Raw genomic sequence first — 15,608 nt, forward strand, 5'->3', positions numbered from 1 at the left:
CTAGAGGCAGGAAACATGTTCCCGATGTTGGGGGAGTCCAGAACCAGGGGCCACACACACACAGTTTAAGAATAAGGAGTAAGCCATTTAGAACGGAGACGAGGAAACACTTTTTCTCACAGAGAGTGGCGAGTCTGTGGAATTCTCTGCCTCAGGTGGAGGCCGGTTCTCTGGATGCTTTCATGAGAGAGCTAGATAGGGCTGTTAAAGATAGCGGAGTCAGGGGATATGGGGAGAAGGCAGGAACGGGGTACTGATTGGGGATGATCAGCCATGATCACATTGAATGGCGGTGCTGGCTCGAAGGGCCGAATGGCCTGCTCCTACACCTATTGACTAGTGGTGTGCCTCGGGGATCAGTACTGACCATCGATCACCCTGTACACTAGTTCCATCCTACACACGCTGGGGACAATTTACAACAGCCGATAACCCTACAAACCTGCACCTCTTTGGAATGTGGGAGGAAACCGGAGCACCCGCAGAAAACCCACGCGGCCACGGGGGAAACGTATAAACTCCGTACAGACAGCACCCATAGTCAGGATCGAACCCGGGTCTCTGCCGCTGTGAGGCAGCAACTCTACCGCTGCGCCACCGTGCCGTCCTAATCATTGTTAGGATACTCTGATAATTGTGGCATCTATTTTGGTTTAAACATGGGCGCAGCGGTAGAGTTGCTGCCTCACAGCGCCAGAGACCCGGGTTCGATCCTGACTACGGGTGCTGTCTGTACGGAGTTTGTGCGTTCTCCCCATGACCTGCGTGGGGTTTCCCCAATATATTCGGTTTCCTCAGGTTCGTAGGTTGATTGGCTTGGTATGAATGTAAAATGAGCATGCAGGGTAGCGTTTAATGTGTGCGGGGATCGCTGGCTAGTACAGATTCGGTGGGCCGAAGGGCCTGTTTCCGCTCTGTACCTCAAATCTTTATGCCCCAGCCCCACTTAGGAAACCTGAACGGAAACCTCTGGAGACTTTGCGCCCCACCCAAGGTTTCCGTGCGGTTCCCGGAGGTTTTTGTCAGTCTCCCTACCTGCTCCCACTACCTGCAACCTCCGGCAACCACCTGCAACCTCCGGGAACCGCACGGAAACTTTGGGTGGGGCGCAAAGTCTCCAGAGGTTTCCTAAGTGGGACAGGGGCATTAATTAGCCGCTTTCCCACCCAGGTCTGTGGCTGTCATTCCCACTTCTTCTCACGACCTTCCTGCACAGTTGTGTCTGAAAAGCACCCGATTGCTCACAATGACCCTTGGCTATCATAGCGCACCCAGCCTGCTCCATGTGTAGCCTGTGGTCTATGACAAATTATGTAAGCTGACCAAACCTGCCTAATATTATCCAAGTTGAAAAGTTATTATTTTTGTTTGAATATTTCCATTTTACTGTTAATCTTGGTTTGTTTAAAATATTTCGACAGCATGAAGGGCCACAGTTGATTCATAGATGTGCCCTTGGCTTCCATAAGGTCACTGCAGGAAAGGCGAGGCATTGGAACAAATGGAGAACAAGAAATTGCTCCAGAAATCTTTACTGTAAGTGGAAACTGTAAATGCTAAACATTCAAGTAATGTTTATTTTGTTTTAAACATTTCAAATGTACAAGACGATGAAGAAACACGCTCCCACGAATTCTATTCCATCAAGATTGTCACATCTATCCATGTTGCAATGGGCGTGATGGTAAAGGAATCTAGTTTCGATATTAGACATTGATCCAGAACAAGGTAAGCCAGAGCCATGTCTTTAACACACAAGTCAATGGGTTCAGAAGAACAAATTACTCAGATGGACTTTACTTCGAGTTTCCTGCCAACACTAGTACTTTGTCAAGAAATATGATCCTCCAACCAACCAAAGCGACCAAATTAGGATTAGCCCGAATATGTTGGAGTAACTCAGGGGTCAAGAAGCATCTTAGTTTAGTTTAGGTACACAAGAGTGGTGGAGAAACTCAGCGGGTGCAGCAGCATCTATGGAGCGAAGGAAATAGGCAGCAGCATCTATGGAGCGGGGGAAATAGGCAACGTTTCGTCCCGAAACCCTTCTTTAGTTTCGTTTATTATTGTCACGTGTACCAAGATTGAGGGGGGGATCTTATAGAAACTTACAAAATTCTTAAGAGGTTGGACAGGCTAGATGCAGGGAGATTGTTCCCGATGTTGGGGAAGTCCAGAACAAGGGGTCACACAGTTTAAGGATAAGAGGGAAATCTTTTAGGACCGTGATGAGAAAATCATTTTTCACACAGAGAGTGGTGAATCTGTGGAACTCTCTGCCACAGAAGGTAGTTGAGGCCAGTTCATTGGCTATATTTAAGAGGGAGTTAGATGTGGCCCTTGTGGCTAAAGGGATCAGGGGGTATGGAGAGAAGGCAGGGATGGGATACTGAGTTGGATGATCAGCCATGATCATATTGAATGGCGGTGCAGGCTCGAAGGGCCGAATGGCCTACTCCTGCATCTATTTTTCTATGTTTCTATGTTACTATGTAAGATACAGTGAAAAATGGTCTTGTTGCGTGCTATGCAGTCAGTGAAAAGACTAGGCATGATTGCACTCGAGCCGTCCACAGTGTAGTTACAGGATAAAGGGAATGATGTTTACTGCAAGATAAAGTCCAGTATAGTCCCATTAAAGATAGTCTGAGAGTCTCCAATGTGGTAGATGGGAGGTCAGGACCGCACTCTAGCTGGTGAGAGGATGGTTCAGTTGCCTGATAACAGCTGGGAAGAAACTGCCCCTGAATCTGGAGGTGTGCAGGAACAGTTTCTTCTCAGCTGTTACCAGCGAGCAATGACTAGATAGAGTGTGGTAGCTACCAAAGATTTTAGAGGAGCTCCTCTAGAATCTTTGTTAGCTACCAAATGTGGATGGCTACTAAAGCAAGCATGTTTGTTACCCATAATAAAACAAGTCATTGTGATTCAATATTTTTCCTTTGTGCAGTCAGTCGCCAAGTTTGTTTCTCCATTGGATGAGTATTCTCAGGCACCTAATATTGCAAGAATGTGATTTGCGTGTGGGTGGAACCACATGTCACCACGTGACACATCATTGGATTCCTGAACGCGGTTTCTGGGAACAGCAAAGATGTTCCTGCTTTGGGAAATTTGTCGGACTTAAAGCAAACTCAAGAACCGACTCGGGAATAAAGAGGAGATCTCATTTGATGCATTGTCGTTCCATTCTGTTGCGGGCTTCAGTCATCCAAGCTGGTGTTGTGAGCTTGTTCTTTTCATACATACACCTCTCTATCCTCGCAGTTGCAGCTTCTATTCAGCTGAACGTCACTGCAGCACATGTGGTTAGGTTCTTGAGTCATGGTTGCATTCGTGGGATGCTAAACCTATCATTAAGACTGCGGCCGCATTTTCCATCATATTCACGATACACATCTGGCATGTCTTAGTGGTGAACACGGGAAATACTTGGTACCCCAGAACTGGTGCATGTTATCCAGGAGATGAGAATTAAAGGCGTGATCTGAATAATAACATTATTTATGTTGGCACGGTGGCGCGGCGGTAGAGTTGCTTCCTAATTACAGCGCCACAGACCCGGGTTCGATTCCCGACTACGGGTGCTGTCTGTACGGAGTTTGCACGTTCTCCCTGTGACCTGCGTGAGTTTTCTCAGAGATCTTCGGTTTCCTCCCACACCCCAAAGACGTGCAGGTTTGTAGGTAAATTAGCTTGGTATAAATATAAATTGTCCCTAGTGTGTGTAAGATAGCGTAATGCCCCTGTCCCACTTAGGAAACCTGAACGGAAACCTCTGGAGACTTTGCGGTCCCCGGAGGTTGCAGGAGGTCGCAGGTGGTTGCAGGTAGTGGAAGCAGATAGGGAGGCTGACAAGAACCTCCGGGAACCGCACGGAAACCTTGGGTGGGGCGCAAAGTCTCCAGAGGTTTCCGTTCAGGTTTCCTAAGTGGGACAGGGACATTAGTGTGCAGGGATCGCTGGGCGGGGCGGGGCGGACTCGGTGGGCCGAAGGGCCTGTTTCCGCGCTGTATCTCTAAACGAAACTGAACGAAACTCTTGAATCTCTTGACTCGGAAATAGGTGACTACATCAGTTCGGACTCAAAGACTTATCGCCTGTCGTGAAAGATTCCCAATGACCTGACAGTATCCCTAACATTTGTGTTTCCAATTTTGTACCGATAACTTGAGCAGGGAAGTTGTCCATTTGTAATTAAATGGCAACTGGGTAATTCACGTTCTTCCAAGGAGGTATTGCTATCTCCTCTGGTCTTTATCAATCTTTGTCCTCCCCTGTCTCACTAGGGCGATTCTCAATGCTTTCAACTGGGGATGGGCTATGAATGTGGACTTGGTAGCGTTGCCCAGATTATGTCCTTGAAATGAGTCGCATGGTTTCCAGCTGCGAATTGCAATTTGGAAAAAAAAAACACAAACATTCCTTCTGGCTTTACACTGTGTGGAGTTTAGAACTCGATTCCACCCAGTTCATTCGGGGGAATGTGTATTTTTAATGTCCCCGCTGTCCCCCCAGTGATGTCGTGATGAAGGCTCTCTTGGAACGCATTAGAGACCGAGGTTATGTTGGAGAACAAGGAGTGGCTGCCCACCATGTCCACAGGCACCAGTTCCCATTTACCAACAGTTGGTCCGCAGCCTCCCCATACATTGGCAAAATAATCTGCTTGTCCAAACACTGTTTAAATGCCTTGAGGGTATTTCCTTGTACCCTTCCTCGGGCAGTGTGTTCCAGATTGCCACTGCGCTCTGGGGAACAACCCCTCTCTCAGATCCCCCGTTAAACCTCTTACCTCTTACCCTGAACATGTTTCATAGTCTATCTTGCGTGTTTTATGACTGGTGTCAGACCATTTTCCCTCCTGGGATAAATAAAGCTATGGTATCGTAAACCTGTTTTGTTTAGTTTTCGCGGTGCAGCGGGTGAAACAGGACCCTTCGGCCCACCGAGTCCACACAGCCCATCAATCATCCATTCACACCAGTTCGACGTTATTCTACTTTCTTATCCACTCCCGACATATGTGGGGCAGTTTACAGAGGCCAATTAACCTACCACCTCCAAGACCGTCAAAATGTGCATAGTTGTGGACGCAGCCCCGCTCCATCTACACCTCGCGTTGCCGCGGCAAGGCCACCAGCATTAGCAAGGACCAATCTCACCCCAGTCGCTCCCTCTTCCCCTCTCCCCCATCAGGCAAGAGGTGCAGAAGTTTGAAGACACACACCTCCAGATTCAGGGTCAGTTTCTTCCCGGCTGTTATCAGGCAACTGAACCATCCTCTCACCAGCTAGAGAGCAGTCCTGACCTCCCATCCACCACATTGGAGATCTTCAAACAATCTTTGATCGGTGTTTACTGGACTTTATATTGCACTACACGTTATACCCTGTAGGTGTAGGAAGGAACTGCAGATTCTGGTGTATTCTCGGAGATAGGCACAAAATGCTGACGTAACTTTTTCTCACAGAGAGTGGTGAGTCTGTGGAATTCTCTGCCTCAGAGGGCGGTGGAGGCAGTTTCTCTGGATGCTTTCAAGAGAGAGCTGGATAGGGTCTCTGTGAAAGATAGCGGAGTCAAAGGGATATGGGGAGAAGGCAGGAACTGATTGGGGATGATCAACCATGATCACATTGAATGACGGTGCTGGCTCGAAGGGCCGAATGGCCTACTCCTGTACCTATTGTCTATTGTCTATTGTAACTCAGCGGGTCAGGCAGCGTCTCTAGAGAAAAGGAATAGATTACATTTCGGGTTGAAGCCTTTATTCAGCCTCAAACAGAGGGAGTTAGATGTGGCCCTTGTGGCTAAAGGGATCAGGGGGTATGGAGAGAAGGCAGGTACGGGATACTGAGTTGGATGATCAGCCATGATCATATTGAATGGCGGTGCAGGCTCGAAGGGCCGAATGGCCTACTCCTGCACCTATTCTCTATGTTTCTATATTTCTAACACTGTAATACTCTGTACACTGTGTACATCTTGATTGTCATCATGAACAGTCTTTTAGCTGACTGGATAGCACGCAACAAAACACCTTTTCACTGAAGGTACACAAAAATGCTGGAGAAACTCAGCGGGTGCAGCAGCATCTGTGGAGCGAAGGAAATAGGCAACGTTTCGGCCCGAAACCCTGAAGGAAATAGGCAACGTTTCGGCCCGAAACCTGAAGGAAATAGGCAACGTTTCGGGCCGAAACCCGGAAGGGTTTCGGCCCGAAACGTTGCCTATTTCCTTCGCTCCATAGATGCTGCTGCACCCGCTGAGTTTCTCCAGCATTTTTGTGTACCTTCGATTTTCCAGCATCTGCAGTTCCTTCTTAAACGCCTTTTCACTGAACCTTGGTACACGTGACAAACGGAATTATACTAAACAAGCCTTGGGTGGTGTGTGAGGAAACAGGGAGGATGTGCAAACTCCACACAGACAGCACTCAGGTCTCAGGTCGGGGTGACCTCAGGTCTCTGAAGCTGTGCGGCCGCCCCACAGTGTGCTGCCCACTCCACCAGATCACCCCTCAGCCTCCTCTGCTCCAAGGAAAACAAGCCCAGCTTCTCCATGTGCCAGGCTTCATGCGCCAAGATGGGCAAGCAACAATTTGAGTCGCTTCCTGCTGGCAGTATCATCAAAGACCCACACCATCCTGGCCACACACTCATCTCCCTGCTATCATCAGGTATAAGGTACAGGAGCCTGAAGACTGCAACAACCAGGTTCAGGAATAGCTACTTCCCCACAGCCATCAGGCTATTAAACCTGGCTCGGACAAAACTCTGATTATTAATAACCAATTATCTGTTATTTGCACTTTATCATTTGTTAGTTGCATTTATTCATGTGTGTATATATTTTCAGGTAGTATAGAAACATAGAAGCATGAAGACTACAACATAGGCCAGGGCCCTTCGAATAGCCATACAATATGATCATTCCCCACAGCCATCAGTATCTATTAAACCTGGCTCGGACAAAACTCTGATTTTTAAGGGCCACATTAACTCCCTCTTATTTGCACTGAACTCATTTGTTACTTGCTCTTGGCAGATGTGTGTATATATTTATACTCTCTATAGAATATATATATAGTATATGGACACACCGATCTGTTTTGTAGTAAATGCCTACTATGTTCTGTGTGCTGAAGCAAAGCAAGAATTTCATTGTCCTATCAGGGACACATGACAATAAACTCACTTGAACTTACCAAGGATATTAACCCCCCCCCCCCCCCCCCCCAGTGTACCCCCTGCACCCCCCCGCCCCCCCCCCCCCTATGTTGATCTATTGCTGCTATGAAACGAGCTTTGCTCCATCCTCTTATGCCAGCATTTATAATGCATTTCATCCGGTCATTTCATGAAACCACTTTAACCAACTTGGTATTTTGGACTTGTGGCTCAACAAGCAAATGTTTTTAATTTGTATCATGTTTTTCTCATAAGACAATGTCCTCTTCTGTCATCGATTATGCATGATGAGTTATGCCTTCATAGGCTTCCAACGTCTCTCCATCTGTCAAGTGGGAACAGTTCTCTGCATTGGGTCAATGTATCTCTATAGAAACATAGACAATAGGTGGAGGAGTAGAGGCCGTTCGGCCCTTCGAGCCTGCACCATTCGCCATTCAATATGATCATGGCTGATTATCCAACTCAGTATCCCGTACCTGCCTCCTCTCCATACCCCCTGATCCCTTTAGCCACAAGGGCCACATCTAAATCCCTCTTAAATATAGCCAATGAACTGTGGCCTCAACTACCTTCTGTGGCAGAGAGTTCCAGATCTCTCTCTTTCTCTCCCTCCCTCTCTCTCTCGCTCGCTCTTTCTCTCCCTCTCTCTGCAAACATTAATCAATACCAGAAGCCGAAGGAAATGAACCACTAATCCAACTCATGCACGAGGCATGGAGCATGAGTCTGGTGTTGATTAAGTCTAGCAGGACCGGCCATAACTGCAAAGGGATAAACCTCATTTGCCATTCAACATCACGCTAATTATTTGCATACTAAATCATATTGGAGATGATAAAATGAGCAACGCACCATACAATCTATTTTAATCCCAGCCACTCAATATGTTCTGATGTATATCGATATGTTGCGGAGGTAATTTATACCAAACCATGTATCACATTGAATCTCACCTTGTGTTACATCGGCATGCACTGATATTGATTAATTGATGTGATTAGGGGAGATTTTGGTGAATCTTTTAACAACACTATTCTCATCCTTACGTTTTGGTTTGTGTAGATCACGCTGTTTCATCTATCGCAAGGGGTTGTGAAAACATATACAGTATATTTGTTCAATCTTTTCGGTGACCTCTGTAGTTTGGTATAGAGATACAGCGTGGAATCAGGCCCTTCGGCCCACCGAGTCCATGCCAACCAGCGATGTTACACTAGCACTATCCAACACACTAGGGACAATTTAGAATCTTTACCAAATCCAATGAACCAATACACCTGTACGTCTTTGAGTGTGGGAGGAAACCGGAGCACCTGGAGAAAACCCATGCGGTCACGGGGAGAACGTACATGCAATGTACAGACAGCACCTGTGGTCAGGTTCGAACCCCGGGTCTCTGCCGCTGTGAGGCAGCAACTCTACTGCAGTACCACCGTGCCACTCAGACCTGCCAACATGTTGGCTGTTAAACCTGGCAAGAAACATAGAAAATAGGTGCAGGAGGAGGCCATTCGGCCCTTCGAGCCAGCACCGCCATTCATTGTGATCATGGTTGATCATCCACAATCAATAACCCGTCTCTGCCTTCTCCCCATAATCCCTTGATTCCACTAGCCCCTAGAGCTCTATCTAACTCTCTCTTAAATCCATCCAGTGATTTGGCCTCCACTGCCCTCTGTGGCAGGGAATTCTACAAATTCACAACTCTCTGGGTGAAAAGGTTTTTTCTTATCTCAGTTATAAATGGCCTACCCTTTATTCTAAGACTGTGGCCCCTTGTTCTGGACTCGCCCAACATTGGGAACATTTTTCCTGCATCTAGCTTGTCCAGTCCTTTTATAGTGTTATATGTTTCTATAAGATATCCCCTCATCCTTCTAAACTCCAGTGAATACAAGCCTAGTCTTTTCAACCTTTCCTCATATGACAGTCCCGCCATCCCAGGGATCAATCTCATGAACCTACGCTGCACTCCCTCAATCACAAGGATGTCCTTCCACAAATTAGGAGACCAAAATAGTACACAATACTCCAGATGTGGTCTCACCAGAGCCCTGTACAACTGCAGAAGAACCTCTTTACTCCTACACTGATATCCTCTTGTTATGAAGCCCAACATTCCATTAGCTTTCTTCACTGCCTGCTGTACCTGCAAGCCAACTTTCAGTGACCGGTGTACAAGGACGCCCAGGTCTCGCTGTACCTCCCCCTAACCTAACCCCGTTGAGATAATAATCTGCCCCCTTGTATTTGCCGCCAAAGTGGATAACCTCACATTTATCTATATTAGACTGCATCTGCCACGCATCTGCCCACTCACTCAACCTGTCCAGGTCACCCTGCAACCTCCTAACATCCTCTTCACAGTTCTAGAACAAATGAGTTCCGGCATTTTTATTATGCTGCAGTTACAAAATCCTCCTAGACGTTAATAGTGCATGTTTTCACACAATGGAAGTTCAACCTCAACTCCAAGGCCTTGAGCACATTAGGTCAGCGGGTCAGGCAGCATCTAAAGAGGGAAATGTATAGATTATGTTTCGATTCAAGACTTCCAGACCTGAAACATCGCCTACCCCTGCCCTCCAGAGATGCTGCCTGACCTGTTGAGATACTCCATCACTTTGTGCCTTTTTTACCGTGTAAACCAGTACCTGCAGTTCCTTGTGCCTCCATTAAATCAAGGGCCTGTGTGAAAATGATACTTTTTCAAAAAGAAGGGTTTTTTTTCCCATGTTATGTCTGGCTTGCATTCATCACAAGGGTATCTGGCCATTGACACAACTGCAGTGCATTATACCACTTTAACCCACTACAAAATCTATATGTTATTGGCTCCATTCCCAGCCTCGTTCCCCCCCCCCCCCCCCCCCCCCCCCCCCACCCCCTTCTATTTGTTGCCCCGTTCGTTCTCTCCAAGGGTGAGGCCCCAGCTCTCCCCTCAACTGACACAGCTCTTTGACCACTACAGGCCACTCTCTGACCTCCGATGGCCCTTCCTGCATCTCCCCCAGTCGCCCTGCTAACCCAAGTCCCATAGGTGAGGCCCTCTCTGAACGTCCCCTCGAAAACCCCCTGAACATCTGCAGCCACCCAGCCTCTGTGGTCCGATGTCAAACCACGATCAGCGGCTGGGAGGATGGTTCAGTCCCAACACTCAATGGAGAGCATCCGGCCAAGGTTCATTGGAGCTGGAACTCAACACCAGGGTTGAGTGAACGTGTATGAAGACAGGTGCATTTCAAAGTGACAAGGATTCGTTTCATTCGGCATATTTCTAAATGAGCATGGCATGGGATCTGCCATCATAACCTGGCCATCCAACACGCAACATAGAAACATAGAAACATAGACAATAGGTGCAGGAGTAGGCCATTCGGCTCTCCGAGCCTGCACTGCCATTCAATATGATCATGGCTGATCATCCAACTCAGTATCCCGTACCTGCCTTCTCTCCATACCCCCTGATCCCCTTAGCCACAAGGGCCACATCTAACTCCCTCTTAAATATAGCCAATGAACTGGCCTCAACTACCCTCTGTGGAAGAGAGTTCCAGAGATTCACCACTCTCTGTGTGAAAAAAGTTATTCTCATCTCGGTTTTAAAGGATTTCCCCCTTATCCTCAAGCTGTGACCCCTTGTCCTGGACTTCCCTAACATCGGGAACAATCTTCCTGCATCTAGCCTGTCCAACCCCTTAAGAATTGTGTAAGTTTCTATAAGATCCCCTCTCAATCTCCTAAATTCTAGAGAGTATAAACCAAGTCTATCCAGTCTTTCTTCATAAGACAGTCCTGACATCCCAGGAATCAGTCTGATGAACCGTCTCTGCACTCCCTCTATGGCAATAATGTCCTTCCTCAGATTTGGAGACCAAAACTGTACGCAATACTCCAGGTGTGGTCTCACCAAGACCCTGTACAACTGCAGTAGAACCTCCCTACTCCTATACTCAAATCCTTTTGCAATGAAAGCTAACATACCATTCGCTTTCTTTACTGCCTGCTGCACCTGCATGCCTACCTTCAATGACTGGTGTACCATGACACCCAGGTCTCGCTGCATCTCCCCCTTTCCCAATCGGCCACCATTTAGATAATAGTCTGCTTTCCCGTTTTTGCCACATATGACATTGGCATGTTCAAAGGTTGGTGACTGGGGTGATCACAGTTAAAGTTCAGGAGCAGTGTCATATAATTATTGATCTTTCAGAACTGCATTCCACTCTATGGAATAAATAAAATCTGATGTTCATACATGTGGATATATGTCTGGGCAAATTAAGGTTTAAATCTTTTAATGTGATTTTCTTGCTAAATTGAAAAAAAAATACAGCATGGGATCAAGCCCATCGGCCCACCGAGTCCACAAACTGGCCATCGATCCCACTAGAGGAAGGGTCTCGACCCGAAACGTCACCTATTCCTTCCCTCCAGAGATGCTGCCTGTCCCGCTGAGTTACTCCAGCATTTTGTGTTTGTCATCGATCACACTAGTGCGATGCTATCCCATTTTCCCACACACTCCCTACACAATAGGGGCAATTTTACCAAGGCCAATTGATGACTTTAGGATGTGGGAGGAAACCGAAGGAAAACCACCCAGAGGAAACCCACGCGGTCACGGGGAGAACGTGCAAACTCCACACGTGGGTCAGGGTCGGACCCGGGTGGTCGCTGGCGCTGTGAGGCGGCGGCTCTACCAAGCTGCGTCACTGGGAGATAGAAACATAGAAACATAGACAATAGGTGCAGGAGTAGTCCATTCGGCCCTTCGAGCCTGCACCGCCATTCAATATGATCATGGCTGATCATCCAACTCAGTATCCCGTACCTGCCTTCTCTCCATACCCCCTGATCCCTTTAGCCACAAGGGCCACATCTAACTCCCTCTTAAATATAGCCAATGAACTGTGTGGCCTCAACTACCTTCTGTGGCGGAGAATTCCACAGATTCACCACTCTCTGTGTGAAAAATGTTTTTCTCATCTCGATCCTAAAAGATTTCCCCCTTTTCCTTAAACTGTGACCCCTTGTTCTGGACTTCCCCAACATCGGAAACAATCTTCCTGCATCTAGCCTGTCCAACCCCTTAAGAATTTTGTAATTTTCTATAAGATCCCCCTCAATCTTCTAAATTCTAGCGAGTACAAACCGAGTCTATCCAGTCTTTCTTCATATGAAAGTCCTGACATCCCAGGAATCAGTCTGGTGAACCTTCTCTGCACTCCCTCTATGGCAATAATGTCCTTCCTCAGATTTGGAGACCAAAACTGTATGCAATACTCCAGGTGTGGTCTCACCAAGAACCTGTACAACTGCAGTACAAATAGACATAAGGAGCCGAATATAGAACCATAGAAGAACCATGGGACAAGACGGAAACAGACCCTCCGTCCCAACTCATGTGTGTATATATTTATATAATGGGACACACTGATTTGTTTTGTAGTCAATGCCTACTATGTTCTGTTGTGCTGAAGCAAAGCACGAATTTCACCTCTGCCGCAGAAGGTAGTTGAGACCAGTTCATTGGCTATATTTAAGAGGGAGTTCGATGTGGCCCTTGTGGCTAAAGCAGTGGTTCCCAACCTTTTTTTGGCCATGCCCCACCTAATCACCTCTAAAATCCTGATGCCCCCCCCCCCCCCCCCATTGCTTTCCCTTGAGAGAAAACGGAGGAAATAGATATAATAAGGGTAACTTAGCAAAAGCTCTTTGAATCGCATTTCTAAATCCAATTCAATAAATAAGGTTCTCCCATGACCTCGCGCGCTTCGTGCGACGTGCATGAAGAGCGATGGCGCGGTGATTATGTAATAACTACACAATAAAGACCTTTTTTACCCAAAAAAAATATTTACTCAAAATAACATCTGAAACATAAACTACATATGTTTACCTGATGGAAAATCCAAAAAAATAAAAATCGAAAATTTGGACCCAGACCTCCTCAGTTGCGCTCAATTGCCCCCCTTAAAAATCAAATTGCCCCCCTGTGGGGCGTATGCCCCATGTTGGGAACCACTGGTCTAAATGGATCAGGGGGTATGGAGAGAAGGCAGGTACAGGATACTGATTTGGATGATCAGCCATGATCATATTGAATGGCGGTACAGGCTCGAAGGGCCGAGTGGCCTCTACCCCTGCACCTATTTTCTATGTTTCTATTGTCCTATCAGGGACACATGCCAATAAACTCTCTTGTATCTCTTGGCGTACTCCCTTTATGGCAAGAGATGATGCTGAAACGCGAACTTGCACTCGATGTTGTTGTTGTTCTGACACTGTGGTGCAGAAGCAGAGGTATAAATATAGCACATGCTTGAGGAAACAGTTAAGCGACACACAGCTACATAGCCACATACACGGGTATGCTCTCTGAAGGTCAGGCACAGCGCGTATACACTATACACTATTTCTACACTTTTGAAACACAGAGACAGCTGTAACTCTTAGGGCAAATAAAGAATTACAAACACAGTTACCATGGGAAAATAAATGTTTAATACAATTTAAGTCATTCTAAAAAAATTTTTAAACAAATAAATCAATGCAGCAACTGAAGACATAAATTTTAACATAACTTGTGCTAAATAACGGTTCCTATCAAATTCGTCAATAAATATTTTATTTACACAAAAATTGTTCCAGAAATAATTCAGTACACAGTATTTACAGAGCGGCACAATTCACAAGATCAACATCACTGCGTGACCCGCTGAGTTACTCATTTTTTTTAACGATTTTCACTGCACATTCTTTGTACATTTGGTTGGTAACTAGTTTGTTTTGTGATTGTTATTTTAAGCGATCTGCTTTTTTCAGAATGACTTGGATTGAAGAGCAAGACTTGGTCTTTGCAAAATGGTTAGAACTGCTATATTTTGCTTATCGCACTTGCAATTTGTTCACAAATCCTTTGTCAAAATGACCAGGAGTTGAATTGATGGTGAAAAAAAGTACCTGGGACCCCTTCGAGCCAATCTCACGTGAACAGTTTTGTTTTCAGTTAACCAGAATGAAACAAGAAGAAAAGCTTTCTTTTGCTATTTTATTTCAAGAAACTAAAGCAAGAAGTGATATCGTTCACTCTCCTCCACACAAATGTGTTCCTTTACTCCCAGTCGCTCCCGTGTAGTCCCGGCAGCTCGGGTGTGAGGAGGACCTCCTCAAATATCCTGCCATCACCTTATCCGTTACAACTTGGGAAGAAATAGGCCCCTCTATCCACACAGCTTCCAGGACCAAAATAAATCAGGGGAGAACTTATCCAGTGGTTCAAGATTACTTTGTGGTTGTGCCAATTTCTTTTATTCAAACATCTCAAGGAACACCTTTAATGTCCCTGCTTTAAATCATAGGGGAATGGTTCTCCAGACTAATAGTTACTGTGTCAAATAAAAAGACACAGAGTGCTGGAGTAACTCAGCGGGTCAGGCAGCATCTGTGGAGAACATGGATAGGTGACGTTTCACAGAGTGCTGGAGTAACTCAGCGGGTCAGGCAGCATCTGTGGAGAACATGGATAGGTGACGTTTCACAGAGTGCTGGAGTAACTCAGCGGGTCAGGCAGCATCTGGTGAGAACATGGATAGGTGACGTTTCACACAGTGCTGGAGTAACTCAGCGGGTCAGGCAGTATCTGTGGAGAACATGGATAGGTGACGTTTCACAGAGTGCTGGAGTAACTCAGCGGGTCAGGCAGCATCTGTGGAGAACATGGATAGGTGACGTTTCACAGAGTGCCGGAGTAACTCAGCGGGTCAGGTGGTATCTGTGGAGAACATGGATAGGCGACGTTTCACAGAGTGCTGGAGTAACTCAGCGGGTCAGGCAGCATCTGTGGAGAACATGGATAGGCGACGTTTCGGGTTAGAAGTCTTTCGACTTCCTGACCGGAAACTTCACCTATCCATGTTCTCCAGAGATGCTGCCTGACCCGGTGAGTTACTCCAGCACTTCGTGTCTTTTTTTCTTGTCAACCAGCATCTGCTGTTCCTAGTGTCTCCTATATCAAGCCGCCTATTGTTATGTTACTTGGATGTATTTGAACCAACCAAATGTAATAACTGAGTCCGGTATAGCTGTCATTAGGATCAGCCATGATCACATTGAATGGCGGTGCTGGCTCGAAGGGCCGAATAACTGCACCTATTGTCTATGTATCTATGTATCAATGTATATCGCGGTTGCAATACCCTCTGACATCTCAACTTTTTGCTTACTGAGCTTATTGCAACTGCAGATGTATTCACTCTGGCACTCATCATGTCAACATCGCCTCGGTATACAGCGCTGTTTATTATACAACAGTATTGTGGGTGTAGACATGTTTTTCATGTGTGTTGTGTCTGTGTGTGTCGCCATTGTTGTATTCGCCAGTTGAACGCTGTCACTGATGTTCACCGCCTG

This window comes from Leucoraja erinacea, chromosome 40 (assembly GCF_028641065.1).
Source record: "Leucoraja erinacea ecotype New England chromosome 40, Leri_hhj_1, whole genome shotgun sequence".
Taxonomy (NCBI): domain Eukaryota; kingdom Metazoa; phylum Chordata; class Chondrichthyes; order Rajiformes; family Rajidae; genus Leucoraja; species Leucoraja erinaceus.